This window comes from Lathyrus oleraceus, chromosome 6, assembly GCF_024323335.1.
Source record: "Lathyrus oleraceus cultivar Zhongwan6 chromosome 6, CAAS_Psat_ZW6_1.0, whole genome shotgun sequence".
Classification (NCBI taxonomy): Eukaryota; Viridiplantae; Streptophyta; class Magnoliopsida; order Fabales; family Fabaceae; genus Lathyrus; species Lathyrus oleraceus.
Window position 1 is genome coordinate 519,036,649 of NC_066584.1, and position 14,638 is coordinate 519,051,286.

A 14,638-nucleotide genomic window follows, 5' to 3' on the forward strand; every position below is an offset into this window, starting at 1 on the left:
GATGTCTACTCAAACCGACAACGAATAACTTCTTATTCACTACTTACAGGATAGTCTGACTGGAGCTACCCTCAGATGGTATATGGGATTAGACAATGCTAGTGTTCGTACTTTTAATGACTTGGGTGAGGCCTTTGTCGAACAATACAAGTACAATGTCGATATGGTGGCAGATAGAGATCAGTTGAGGTCAATGTCCCAGAAGGACAAAGATACATTCAAAGAATATGCTCAAAGATGGAGGGAGTTGGCTGCTCAGATTAGGTCGCCGCTGGAGGAATAGGAGATAACAAAAAATTTCTTGAAGATACTGAGTTCATTTTACTATGAACGAATGATCACAAGTGCCCCTAATGATTTTACTGAAATGGTAAACATGGGGATGAGATTGGAAGAAGGAGTATGTGAAGGACGTTTATCCAAAGATGAAGTGTCAACAAGCAAGAAGTACGGTGGGAGCTTCTCCAAAAAGAAAGAAGGAGAAACTAATGCAGTATCAGCAAGGAGGCAAAGGAGGCCTCATGTGAGGAAAATTTCCTAGTCCTGTCAACATCAACATCAAGTATCATCAGTAATTCCAGTCTTTACCAATAATTCAACCAATCAATCAGTTCCTATTCAGCAACAACAACGCACCAACCACAACAACAACAATCATCATCAAAACTTTGAGAGGAAGAAGTTCTCTTTTGACCCTATGATGTATGTAGAGTTGTACCCATCCTTGGTTGTTAATAATATTAACCAACCAAGGAACCCTCCTCAAATTCCTAAGCCACTGCCATGGTGAGTCAAACCAGACTTACAATGTGCTTTTCACCAGGGAGCCCCTGGTCATGATATTGAGAACTATTATCCCCTGAAGTGTGAAGTTAAGAAGCTAGTCAAGAGTGGTATGGTGTCCTTTGAAGATAGAGCATCGAATGTTAAAGCCAACTCGTTGCCCGCTCATGGAAACGCTTCTATAAACATGGTGGATGGTTGTCCAGGGAATTTCAGAGTATTTTACGTACACCGAATTCATAGGTATTTGGTGGAGATCCACAAATATTTGTGCCTGGTGAGCCATTGTGAACATGACCATGATGGTTGTGTCATTTGTAGTGTGAATCCTCGTGTCTGTATAATTGTCAAAAGAGATATTCAAATATTGATGGATGAGAACGTTATTCAGGTGCAATAGTCAAGGTATATGGGAGATGATGTGAATGTCATCGGGCTAGTATTCAAAACCCCTGAGCGGGTTGTTATTCAATTTGATAGCAGCAGTAAGAAAAAAACAGATTGGTATCTCCGTTTGTTATACGGTTAGCGGGACATGTCCCCTAGGCATCCGATAAAGTTATGCCATACAAGTATAATGCCACCGTGATTGAAAAGGTTCAAGAGGTTCCTCTCCCAGTTGCAGATTCAGTGGTGAGCATTGCGGATGTAGTGAAGGTGACTCGTAGTGGTCGTGTGTTCAGTCTAGTTTTTCCTAAGATTATGGAAGATGTGTCAGTGGGTAAGAAGGCAGAGGTTCCTGCAGTGGACCCGATTAGTGCTCCAACGTGTCAGTCTGGTGAATCCAGCAAGTTGAAGACTAATGATCATGATGAGGTGTTACTTCTGATTAAGAGAAGCAAATTCAACATTGTGGAGCAATTGCTTTAAACACCGTCCAAAATTTATATGTTGTCATTGCTGATGAATTCTGAGGCACACAGAGAAGCCTTGCAGAGGGTATTGAACAAGCTTATGTGGAACACGATGTTACTCTGGATCAGTTTGACCATATTGTTGCCAACATTACCTCCTGTAACAATCTGAGTTTTTGTGATGAAGAACTTCCCGAGGAAGGTAGAAATCATAATTCGGCGCTTCATATTTCAATGAATTGCAAGGAGGACGTTATGTCCAATGTGTTGGTTGATACTGGGTCTTTGTTGAATGTGTTGCTGATGTCAACTCTAGCGAGACTTTCCTATCAAGGCGCCCCAATGAGGTACAGTGATGTGATTATTAAAGCGTTTGACGGTTCTCGAAAAACTATCATTGGAGAAGTGGACCTTCCAGTTAAGATAGGTCTGAGTGATTTTCAAATTACTTTTTAGGTAATGGATATTCACCTGACCTATAGTTGTTTGTTGGGAACGCCTTGGATTCATGAAGTTGGTCTTGTGACGTCTATTTTACACCAGAAGCTGAAATTTGTAAAGAACGGCAAGCTTGTAGTTGTGGGTGGAGAGAAAGCACTGTTGGTAAGCCATTTGTCATCCTTTACTTACGGAGATGCTAAGGAGGAAGTTGGAATACCGTTCCATGCTTTGTCAGTTGCTGATGAATTGAAGAAGGCTGGGGCACCCATGTCTTCTCTAAAGGATGCAAAAGAGATTGTTCAGACTGGTAGCACCGACAGATGGGGTCACGTTGTGGAAGTTATTGAAAATAAGAATAAAGCAGGGTTGAGCTTTCAGCAAGGTCCATTCAACACCAATGTCAAGGCTATGTAAGAAGTTTTCCATAGTGGAGGGTTCATTCACAAGGATGATCAATACTCAGCTGCCATTATTGAAAACGGTGATGAAGGCGAAGCTTATGACAACTTTGTAACACACGGCCAGACTTGAAACAATTGGGTTGTTGTTGATGTTCCTGTTGTTATGCACCATTCTAAGTAATTTGTTTTTATTATTTTAAGAAAAATCCTTCTCCTGTTCCTAAGGGAGAAGTGAAATATTGTTGGGCATTTCCTTATTATCATCAATAAAAATACAATTTTATTCATCCATATCTATGATGTTTATTTTTACTTTTTGCCTTTTTCTGAAAATGGTAACCACTAAAAAACATAAATGAATAATAATCTTTCCATTTGCATAATATTTGTTTGCACTCCACTTCTCTAAAATCAAAATATCAAATCATTATACATGTTGGTTCTCAAACCCATTGAATGTAATGATCTTACTCCCTCTCCAAACTTTGATTTCCCTGTGTTTGAAGCTGAGGAAGAAAATGATGATGAAAAAGTATTTGATGAGTTATCCTGTTTGCTTGAGCACGAGGAAAAATCCATTCAGCCATTTGAAGAGCATATTGAATTAGTCAACTTGGGTTTCGATGATGATGTGGAGGAAGTCAAGATTGGGTCTCAACTGTGTCCAGAAGCTAAGAAGGGGTTGATTGATCTTCTTCGAGAGTATTCCGATGTGTTTTCTTAGTCCTATCAAGACATGCCTGGTTTGGATTCTAAGATTGTTGAGCATAGATTGCCTTTAAAGCCAGAATGTCCGTCGGTCAAGCAGAAGTCGAGAAGAACTCATCCTGATATGGCAGTGAAGATTAAGAAGGAAGTACATAAGCAAATTGATGTTGGTTTTCTTGTTACATCCGAATATCCATAGTGGGTGGCCAATATTGTGACTGCTCATAAGAATGATGGAAAAGTCCGTATGTGTGTTGATTATAGATATTTGAATAAAGCCGGTCTGAAATATGATTTTCCTCTACCACACATTGATATGTTGGTAGATAATACAACTAAGTTCAAAGTCTTTTCGTTTATGGATGGGTTTTCTAGTTATAATCATATCAAGATGGCACCCAAAGATATGGAGAATACCATATTCATTACACCTTGGGGAACATTATGTTATCGAGTGATGCCCTTCGGTTTAAAGAATGCTGGTGCAACGTACCAGAGAGCTATTATCACTCTTTTTCATGATATGATAAATAGATCAAAGTTTATGTTGATGATATGATTTCTAAATCAAGTGTTGAAGAACAACATGTTAAGCATTTATTGAAGTTATTCCAACGTGTGAGGAAGTATAAACTCTGCTTGAATCCCAATAAGTGTACTTTTAGTGTTCGCTCTGGTAAGTTGTTGGGCTTTATTGTCAGCGAGAAGGGTATTGAAGTTGACCGTGTCAAGGTCAAAATAATACAAGAGATACCTGCGCCCAAAACTGAGAAGTAAGTCAGAGGTTTTCTCGTCCGCTTGAATTATATTTTAAGATTTATATCGCATATGACTGCCACATGTGCACCTATATTCAAGCTTCTTCAGAAAGATCAGTCTTTTGATTGGAACGAAGATTTCCAGAAATCTTTTGATACTATCAAAGAGTATCTGCTTGAGCCTCTGATTCTATTCCGCCTGTTGAAGGAAGACCTTTGATCATGTATTTGACTGTGCTTGAAGAGAGTATAGGTTGTGTTCTTGGTCAGCAAGATGAATCTAGAAAGAAATAATATGCAATTTACTACCTCAGTAAGAAGTTCACTAACTATGAGACTCGATATTCTATGCTTGAGAAGACATGTTGTGCATTAGCTTGGGCTGCTAAGCGTCTACGCTAGTATATGTTGAATCATACTACTTGGTTGATATCCAAAATGGATCCAATCAAATACATTTTTGAAAAGCCGGCTTTAACTAGGAGGATTACCCGTTGGCAGATGTTATTATCTGAGTATGATATTGAATACCGATCTCAAAAAGCTATTAAAGATAGTGTCTTAGCTGACCATTTGGCTCACCAACCTATTGAAGATTATCAGCCAGTGCAGTATGATTTTTCTGACAAAGAGATTTTGTACTTGAAGATGAAATATTATGATGAACCATTGCTTGAAGAAGGGCTAGAACCTGGTTCCCGTTGGGGCATGGTATTTGATGGAGTTGTTAATTCGTATAGCAACGACATTGGGGCAGCGAATATTACTCCTCAAGGCACTCATTCTCCATTTACAACTAGATTAACCTTCAAATGTACAAATAATATGGTTGAGTATGAAGCTTGCATTATGGGGCTTGAAGAAGCCATTGACCTCAGAATTAAGTATCTCGACGTCTATGGAGATTCAACTTTGGTTGTGAATCAAATCAAAGGTGAATGGGAGACGAACCAACCCAGTTTAATACCGTATAGAGATTATGCAAGGAGAATTTCAACTTTCTTTGCAAAGGTTGAGTTTCATCATATCCCTCGAGATGAAAACCAGATGGCAGATGCTCTTGCAACATTAGCTTCAATGATTATGGTGAAATTTTGGAATAAGGTTCCTAATTTAACTGTGATGCGTCTTGGTAGGCCAGCTCACGTATTTGCCATTGAAGAAGTCAAAGATGAAAATCCATGGTATTATGATATCAAATGTTTCCTCCAAAGTCAGATTTACCCGCCTGGAGCATCTTTGAAAGATAAGAAGACTTTGAGAAGATTAGCTGGTAACTTCTACCTAAATGGTGATGTGCTTTATAAGAGAAATTTCGATATGGTTTTGCTCAGATGCATGGATAGACACGAAACAAACCTGTTGATGACTGAAGTTCATGAAGGTTCCTTTGGTACTCATTCCAATGGACATGCTATGGCAAATAAAATGTTGAGAGCGGGTTATTATTGGTTGACAATGGAATTTGACTGTTGCAAGTTTGTGAAGAAATGCCACAAGTGTCAAATTTATGCAAATAAGATCCATGTTCCTCTGACACTGCTAAATGTCAGTTCCTATCCATGGCCCTTCTCCATGTGGGGAATTGATATGATTGGTATGATTGAGCCCAAAGCTTTGAACAAACATTATTTTATTCTGGTGGCTATGGATTACTTCACAAAATGAGTTGAAGCGACATCATATGCAAATGTGACCAAGCAGGTTAGGGTCTGATTTATCAAGAATCATATTATATGTCGTTATGGTGTGCCAAGTAAGATCATTACTGATAATGGATTGAACTTAAATAATAATATGGTGGAAGCTCTTTGCAAAGACTTCAATATTTCCCATCATAATTCTTCTCCCTACAGACCCAAGATGAATGGGGTTATTGAAGATGCTAACAAGAACCTCAATAAGATCATTTAGAAGATGGTTGTAACATATAAAGATTGGCATGAGATACTCTCATTTTCTTTGCATGGGTACCGTACATCCATCCGCACTTCAACAAGGGCAACCCATTTCTCTCTCGTTTATGAATGGAAGATGTGTTCCCAGTGGAGGTTGAGTTCCCGTCATTGCGTATTTTGATGGAAGCCAAGTTGACAGAAGTTGAATGGTGTCAAACCAGATATGAACAGTTGAGTTTGATTGAAGAGAAGAGATTGACTGCCATGTGTCTTGGTCAGTTATATCAACAAAGAATGAAGAAAGCTTTTGATAAGAAGGTCAAGCCTCGTGTGTTCAGAGAAGGTGACCTCATGCTCAAGAAGACTTTATCTTTCCTTCCTGATGCTAAGGGAAAATAAACCCCTAATTATGAAGGCCCATATGTTGTTCAGATAGCCTTTTCAGGCGGTGCTTTTATTCTTACAACTATGGATGGTGAAGAGTTCACTCGTCCTGTGAACTCCAATGCAGTCAAGAAATACTTCGCCTAAAAAAGAAAAGAACAACTCACTAAGTTGAAAATCCGAAAGGGCGGCTTAGGCAAAATTGAGAGTCTCGGTGGATTGAAAACGTAAAAGGGAGATCCAGGAAAAAGATAGAGATATAAAACAATACAAAATTATCCCGGTAGATTGAGTATCCCACCTGGGAAATCTAGGCAAAAATTAGGGATTATGGCAAGTAACTGCATTCGGCTGGTCCTGATCATTGAAGCAGTTTTGAGCAGTCATTTGGTTCTGATTCACCATTCTCAATCGGAGACAAGCATAGCGGATTTTGAAGTTGGTAGGCAGAGTAGTGATCATTGTAATCAACGTAGCCCTTTTCCATGTAAATTACCATTTTCAAACTTTTTAAAGATCCATGGAGTCCCGCCATTTGCGGACTACCATTCAATTAAATAAAGTTGAGCTTTTATCCAATTGTTTTCATATTCTTACTTGTTTCTATTTTTAAAATTAATTTTTTATGATGATAATTTCAAAATAAATAAATCAATGAACAATCATTTTCTTAAAATAATAAAGCATTTACTTTAAGAATAATCGATTTCAAAAAGGAATCTCAACAGCAATCTAAAGAACGGTAAGTCTTGACGTGTGAAGAATTTTGGTCTTCCCCGAATTTTGTTTGGTGACTTTATCCCCCCAACAATTCGTCTTTCATCCCTAGTAGGGTTGGTGGGTCTCATCCCTAGCTGAGTTTATGGTTTGTTCCCTTTACAATTCACTCTTCCTCGGCTGAGACATTCATGTTTCTACATTTCCCAATTTGTGACTTAGTGAATGAACCATGGATTATCTTGGAACCTTTATTTGGTCTCCAAATCCCCGACACCTTTAATTTTGTATTTCATAGCCGTGACAGTTTCTCCTCTGCGTGAGTTTGCGGATCCGGCTGATATTTTGGTTCCTTGGAATCGGTTTATTTCTCAATCTCCAAGAAGGATCTGTTGATTATTGAAAAAAATTGTGGACTTTGATTTGTCCTGGTAGATCATTGCATCCCCAGTGAAGCTCCGTAGAGATGTTTTTTTGATGGAATCCCCAGTAGAGCATCTGGTTCTCCTCACTAGAGTTTTATCTCTTGATTGTGACTTTAGACCCCAGCGGACTTCCATCTTCTAATAGAAGTTCTTCCCCCAACAGTGCTTGGTTTCTGAGCAGTATTGGTGAGGTCCCCTGCAAGGTGGTCTCCCATGTGATATGGTGTTGACTTAAAATTCCTCGCAACATTGATTTTTTAAGATCCTCAGCAGAACCCTCTTTATCCTCAGCATTTCGGGTTGGATGCATGGTTCTCCATGTCCTTCCCCAACTAGAGTTGAATTCATCTTGCAGTTCGGATTTTATATCCTTGATGATTTATTTTCATCCCTAGCAGGTTCTCTAGTTGGTGCTCTATCTTGTCGAGCTTAACCCAATAACTAGTTGTGATGATTCTAAATTGTGTTATTTGTATCCTTTGTGCTCCTTTGTCGGCATAATGATATACATACTCATGCATAAAACATAGCATCAGATATTTCATTGTGCATTTTTATCGCATTGATTTTTCTTCTGATCCCCTGCCTTTATGATATTATCTCCTCATGCAGATTCAGTGTGTCTGTCCTCCTTCAATTATAGAGTGTCAGCCCCTTTAAGCATAAAGAGTTTATCTTTTCTCCCTTACCCACTGATTTATTTCCTCTTGGATGATTGTTATTTCAGTTTCCTCCCCAGTTCATTATCTGGATGGAACCATTCCCCTTGAGTTATATACTCATTGGGTTAAGTCTTGTTTGACCGTTTCTTTCTAGTTCTTACCTAGATAGATCTTTTGGTCCCCTGAGGGTTTATTCCCCAATAACTAGTAATATTCTTCCTGATGTTAAGTACTTTTCCTGTGTTAATTTACCCAGTAAACGGTAAAAGGTAATTTACCTTTTTTTATTCTTTTTCCAGTGGATTCATTTTTGTTTCCCCGGCAAATTTATCCTTTATATGATCATCTTAACCAATGACAAATATTCCTCCCCTTTGGTATTATACCTAGTAAAAAGGTAGTTGTAATTCCTATTTTTCCCCAGACGAGTTCATCCTTGATATGTTCACTTTAACCGGTGACAGATTGTCTCTTTCTTCGGTCTTCTAACCAGTAACCGGTAGTTGTAATTCCTATTTGAGGTATTCTGCCCAGTAAATGGTAGATATAAATCCTATTCTCCCCTCAGAGTTCATCTTTGATATGTTCACTTTAACCAGTGACGGATTTTCTCTTTACTTGGTCTTCTATCCCCACAGATAGTTGTAAACCCTATTTTTCCTAGTAGTTTATCCTTGATATGTTCACTTTAACCAATGATGAATACTCTCTCTTTAGTCTTCTTCCAGTAACAGGTAGTTGTAAATCATATTTGATATCTTTTCCCCCAGTAGGTCATTCTTACCTAGTAACCGGTAATGAATACGCCTCATTTTCCTCAGTGAATCATCCTTGATATGTTTACCCTAATCGGTGAAGGATGCCCCTCTGTTCGAGTATGTTATCTTCTTACCCGGTCACCGGTAGTAGATAATATATATCTTTTACTCATGTGTTGAAGTCGTTATTCCCCAGTTGAGTTTGCTTTCGTATTTTTTGCGTTTCAGTATTTCAGCCTTGTTCTGATTTACGCATTTCCCCAACGGGTGTTTCTTGATGTATTAGTGTTATCCCAATACATGCAAATTCCCTTTTTCCCCAACCGAGCCTTTCCACTGATTTATTTTCATGGAAAATCCCCTCGTGTCTCCAGCAGTTTTCAAGGCGTATCCTGGCATACGCATAGCTTTTATCCCCATAGTATTTGCCTCCCCAGTGAGTCTTCCTTATGGAATGTATTGTGCTCCTATGGACTTTCGGTCTCACTTGATTCTTTTCCTTTGTGGCAACATATTCCCCACAAAGATTATTTTTGCATTCATAACATATGCATCATGAGGTCTCTTAGGGACCAAAATTTGTTTCTAGATATTGTTATTTAAATCCATTATGTTGAGTTGATACGAAGATTTTAACCTTCACATCCTCAGCTAGAATGCCCTTAAATATGGGCAGCTGTAAGACGCCAATTTTGACCCTAAGATCCCTCATGATATCTCATCATTTGCATTGGCATTGGTATCACACACTTGGTATCCTCTTCACCCCTCATTCATTGGGTTTGCATTGAGAGAGATGACAAAGCATATTTGATTGTATCATACTTTGTTTTTCTTTGTTTACTAACCAAAATACCAAAATATTTCTATGTATGCCTTTGTTCCTTTTGTAGGTGCATGTGTGTCCACTTGTGCCTCACCAAGCTCACAACTAGGGTTTAAGACCCTCAATGCAAGATATCAATCCAAAAATGGTCCACATTTTTTCTAAGCATCATATATGGATCCCCGTGTTCTTTATTTGTCAATTTGATCAAGAATTCATCAAGAGTTTGAAGCTTGTTTGCCTTGGAAGCCCTAATTCATTTAGGTATCTTGTGTAACTTCCTCAGCAAGTTTCTTCATCAATTAGTCAAATATATCAAGGGATACTTCATTATACATCATCTCAAGCACATATGATCCTCCATGAGTTCCAAAGATCAATATAACTTCAAGTTTGCAAGTTGGTTCATAGAAGTTGACTAGAGAAAGTCAAGTAGTCAAAACTAGGGTTCCCTAGACCCTATCTCCTATAATTTTTGTCATATTAAAATGATTCCAAGAAAAAGGTTAATCCTTATGACATTCCAAACAACTTTCATGTTTCCATCAAGACCTAATTTTGCTTTGAAAGTCATTTTTTATGGTGAAAGATTATAGGTCATTTGGTTTGTGCCCTGGTTATGAGGTCAACTTCCAAGGACCATAACTTGCTCAATTTTCATGATATGAAGGCCATACAAGTTTCATGATTAATTTCAAGATGTATTCTCCAACTTTGATAATTTTAGAAATGTCAAAATCTACTTGCAAGTGCATGTTCCAAGAGGAAACATTATAGGTCATTTGGGTCATTACCATTGAACAAGCAATTTTCCTCAACTTCTAAAATCCATAACTCCCTTATGCCAAATCCAAATGCTGTCAAATTTGTGACCAAATTGAATAGGAATGAAAGAGATATAACATTGGTGAAGAAACCATTTTCATTTGAAGCTCATAGCAAAAGTTATTCAAGATGGAAGAAGTGGTCATTTGACTTGGTACTTAGAAAAGTTTCAACCATGTTTGATTTCTACAACTTCCACCTCAAAATTCATCATGATCCAAGTCCCAAATGAAAAATTCTTCAACATCAAAGTTGTTCCCCTTGATGTCACATTTCCAAACCACCCAAGATCACTCCATTTAGACAAGAATTGAGGGACTTGCACATGGCTCCTTTGTTTGGTTTGTTTTGGCAACTTTTGCACTCAAGTGATTAATTCCTTTTGCATGCTTCCATGTAATGACTTCAGCATCAACTGCACACGAATTGGAAGTGGATTGCATCAATTTTTGGGCCTAATTCCATGCCCATGCACAATATTTCTATTTTTGGCCAAATTTGAAATGGTGCAAAACTGAATTCCATAGCCTATAATACAAGTGCATTGCTTCAGAAATGACACACGCCCTGCCTAAGCCCTGCCAAGCAAACTCAGGACCCTACTCCATAGAATTCCTTGAAGATTTCATTGAAATTGAGTTGTTGATACAACTTCTGTCTGTGAACAAGAACTCCAAGGATTCATAGCCATTTTCATCTCAATTGATCACTACAAGCAAGAGGAGGAAGAACCAATTGGAATTGCATCAAGATCCAGACAAATCACTACTACCCAAAGGTGAATTTTCCAAAACTTCAAGCCTTTGATTCTCACTCAATTCTCCACTATTCTACTTGTTTATTGGTTGTCTGAAGTCCTACCAATGTAGGCAACAAGATTGAGTTGCTTTGAGGTCAAATTGAAGCAACTCATATCGTGTACCTTAAAATTCAATTCCTCATATCTCTCAATATATTTGGAATTAGGTGAAATTGAGGCCAGATTCGAGCTCCTGGGCTTTTTCTCTTTAAAATAATGTCCTTACTTTTCACTTTCTTGATGGTTGGTGGTGGACCAGTCTGGTGAGGTCCACTAGAGAAGACAACCAGAGTTAGGGCTCCAGTGATGTGTTGTCACGTCTCCTGGCCATCTCACCTATTTAAAATGTTTTAATTTGAATCACTCCTTTTAATTACCAAGCCTGCAGCGCATTGAGTAAGGACCATTGTGGAATGCACGCGCTTGGCCATCACATCTACCACCTCAGATAATGAGGGAGATCTGATGACCCTCATTTTTTTCTATTTTCTTTTTTAATTTTGATTTTTCATTTAATCCATTTATTTTATTTAATTCATATTATTTCATTTTTAATCCAAAAAATATGGAACTTTCACCAAAAATCTTTAAATATTTTCCTCTTCCATATTTTGAATTAAAATCATTTTTTGGGATTAATTTTGATATTTTTCATGAATTAAATTATTTTTGACTTGTTTTAAATATTTTTAAAATACTCCTGACTTTCCAAAAATTATGAAATTTTTTGTCTAAGGTCATTTGACCTTGTTTGACCTAGGATAAATCCATTGGCCATTTATTTGGTGTTTTGAAAGGAATTGAGGTTTTGTCCATTTTAAAATGCATTTTTATACATTTTTAAATTGATTTTTAATTGAATTTGCTTGAAAATTGAGTTGAGCCATTTTTATGGTCTTGTGATGTTTGACTTTCAGTTTGGCCTTGATCATGGTTGATTTGACTTTTGTTTGACCAATACTATTGGATTTAGGGGATTGATGAAATGCACATTTCATCTCCCAAAATGAATGGATAGTATTGATCAGATGAAATTCCCCTTTATGATCAATTTGGGTTTATATTTCTCCTTCCCTCTTCATCTTCATCCTTTTTATTCGCCAATCCATCATTAACCAATGAATTCTCTTCATGTCTAATGCTAGTTGATTCATCAATGACCTTGTATCAGATGAATCAACATGAGCGAGACTGAGATAGGTCCCTCCCATTTTTTAGTGTGTGGTATATTTCAGAATTTTGCTTCTTTGTACCAAATCTCTAACATGGATTAACACCTACATTTTTATTTCCCGACCTCAGATAGTTGTGACTTCTACATAAGTCCAATTATGATTGCTTAACATAGAGCTAAATCTGTCCCAAAAGGCATAACATTCTTGTAACTGAGATTGTAAGTCTCCCATTCTTCATGGAATTGTGTGAATACTTGACCTTTTTTCCTTTCATGAGAGCTAGTGGCATACTTGTTGATTTATCCAAGTTGGAGCCTTTCTCTTGGATGATGTCTTGGTTCAAGGATTCATACTTGTGAATGAATGGTTGAGTGTTCTCCAAAGAATGACTTAACAATTAAAACTCTTCACTAAAATTTGACTAACACTTTATTAATTTTGCTTTACTTTCAAGTCATTTACTTAATGCTATTTAAATTTCAGTACATTTATCATTCGTCTGTCATTTACATTTCATGCAATTTGTCTATGTTTTAGTCCTTTTCACTTTGCTCACTTGAGTCATATCTTGTGATTGTATATATTGTTTGTTTGTTTTGATTTTGTTTGTGGTCTTAGGACATTAAAACACATAATAACAACAAAAACCCTAACAAAAAACATCTTGGCGGACTGTTGGACTTTATCTGAGCTTTTTGACTCAGGAAAAGCAACTTCCCTATGCTTTGAGGACTTGGCCAATTCCATTATCTGAGACTGAATTATCCTTGTATGTACCTTTCATCTTACGCAAGAGCCTTGAATGACTTTGACTCATCTGTCACTTTATGTTTGTGATTAATTGTTATCCTGTTATTATTGTTGTTGATGTCTGATGATTGTTCTGAGTTGGCCAAGGAATATTTTTTCATCTGATGCATTGGTTGAAGATTGCTAGATATTGGATTGTTTGCTTGGATATTATGGCTATCTTTATTTGATGACATGGTCTTCATATGGTTTCCTTGGATATTGCTTATACTTGTTGTTTGTTAAAAGCCCAAAGGAAAATAGGTTTCTATACGACATTATTGTCTATTGGATTGCATCTCATTGGTCAAATCTTTTCAACCTTTAACTTTTAATTTGTGTTTAGGATAGTCCCTTCATCTCCTCCCACTTCTTAAATTTCAAAATCTCTCCCTCTTTTAAAAAACTTTCTTTGTATGTGTTTTCTAACTTAGATATGTTTTAATGATTAGAAACTTTGGCCTTATGCCAATGAATTTTAAAATCTTTTCTTAATCAAGTTTATGAATGAACTTAACAATATTGACTTTAATTTCAAAAGGACAAAAAGAACTAACAACCTCATTCAAATCTTTGGCCTTTTTTGCCTTTTCTGTTAAACTTTTGATTAAAATCAATTCACCAATTTCTTTGAAATTTTTACCACGAACTACGGGGTTTTGATCTCTCATTTTTATGTTGGTATGTAGGCATAAGACCGAAGGTCTTGTTAAACACAAAAATATAATTAATGAATTATTTTCTCATCCCCTCATTCCATATTTTATCAAACATCATTTAGACCAAAAAACTTGCATACAAAAAAGGGCTCCCTATGAGTACCCAGGACACTTTGGGTGCTAACGTCTTCCCTCTGTGTAATCAACCCCCTTACCTATAATCTCTGACATTTTATTAGTTTTAATTTGAAACCTTATTATCTTTGGGTTTTGTTCTTACTTTTCCCTTTTCCTTTGGAAGCAATAAAAACATGGTGGCGACTCTAGTTTTATTGACGTCAAGTTTATCCATAGCTTGATGGTCATGATATTACCGTTACACCTGGGCACACTAATGTTGATTGTGAGTTATTGGCTGGTGTTCCCACCGACCAACTAAATTATGCTCAAGGAAACCCATATTCAAACACTTACAATTCTGGCTGGAGAAACCATTCGAACTTTTCCTATAAAAGTAATAATGTTTTGTTAACCCCAAACCCAACACCTCTTATTCCACCTGGATATCAGAAAGGAGCCCCTATTGTTCCACAAGCACCTAGAAAGTCAAATCTGGAGATCATGATGGAAAACTCTATGAATTCCCAAGCTCAATAAAACAAAGAATTTGCAAATCAAAATGTTCATACGAGTGAACTGATGAAACAATTGTCAAATAAGTTTGATGTTATGGCTACCCAACAACAAGCCGCAATAGCATCCCTGGCTGGAGCATT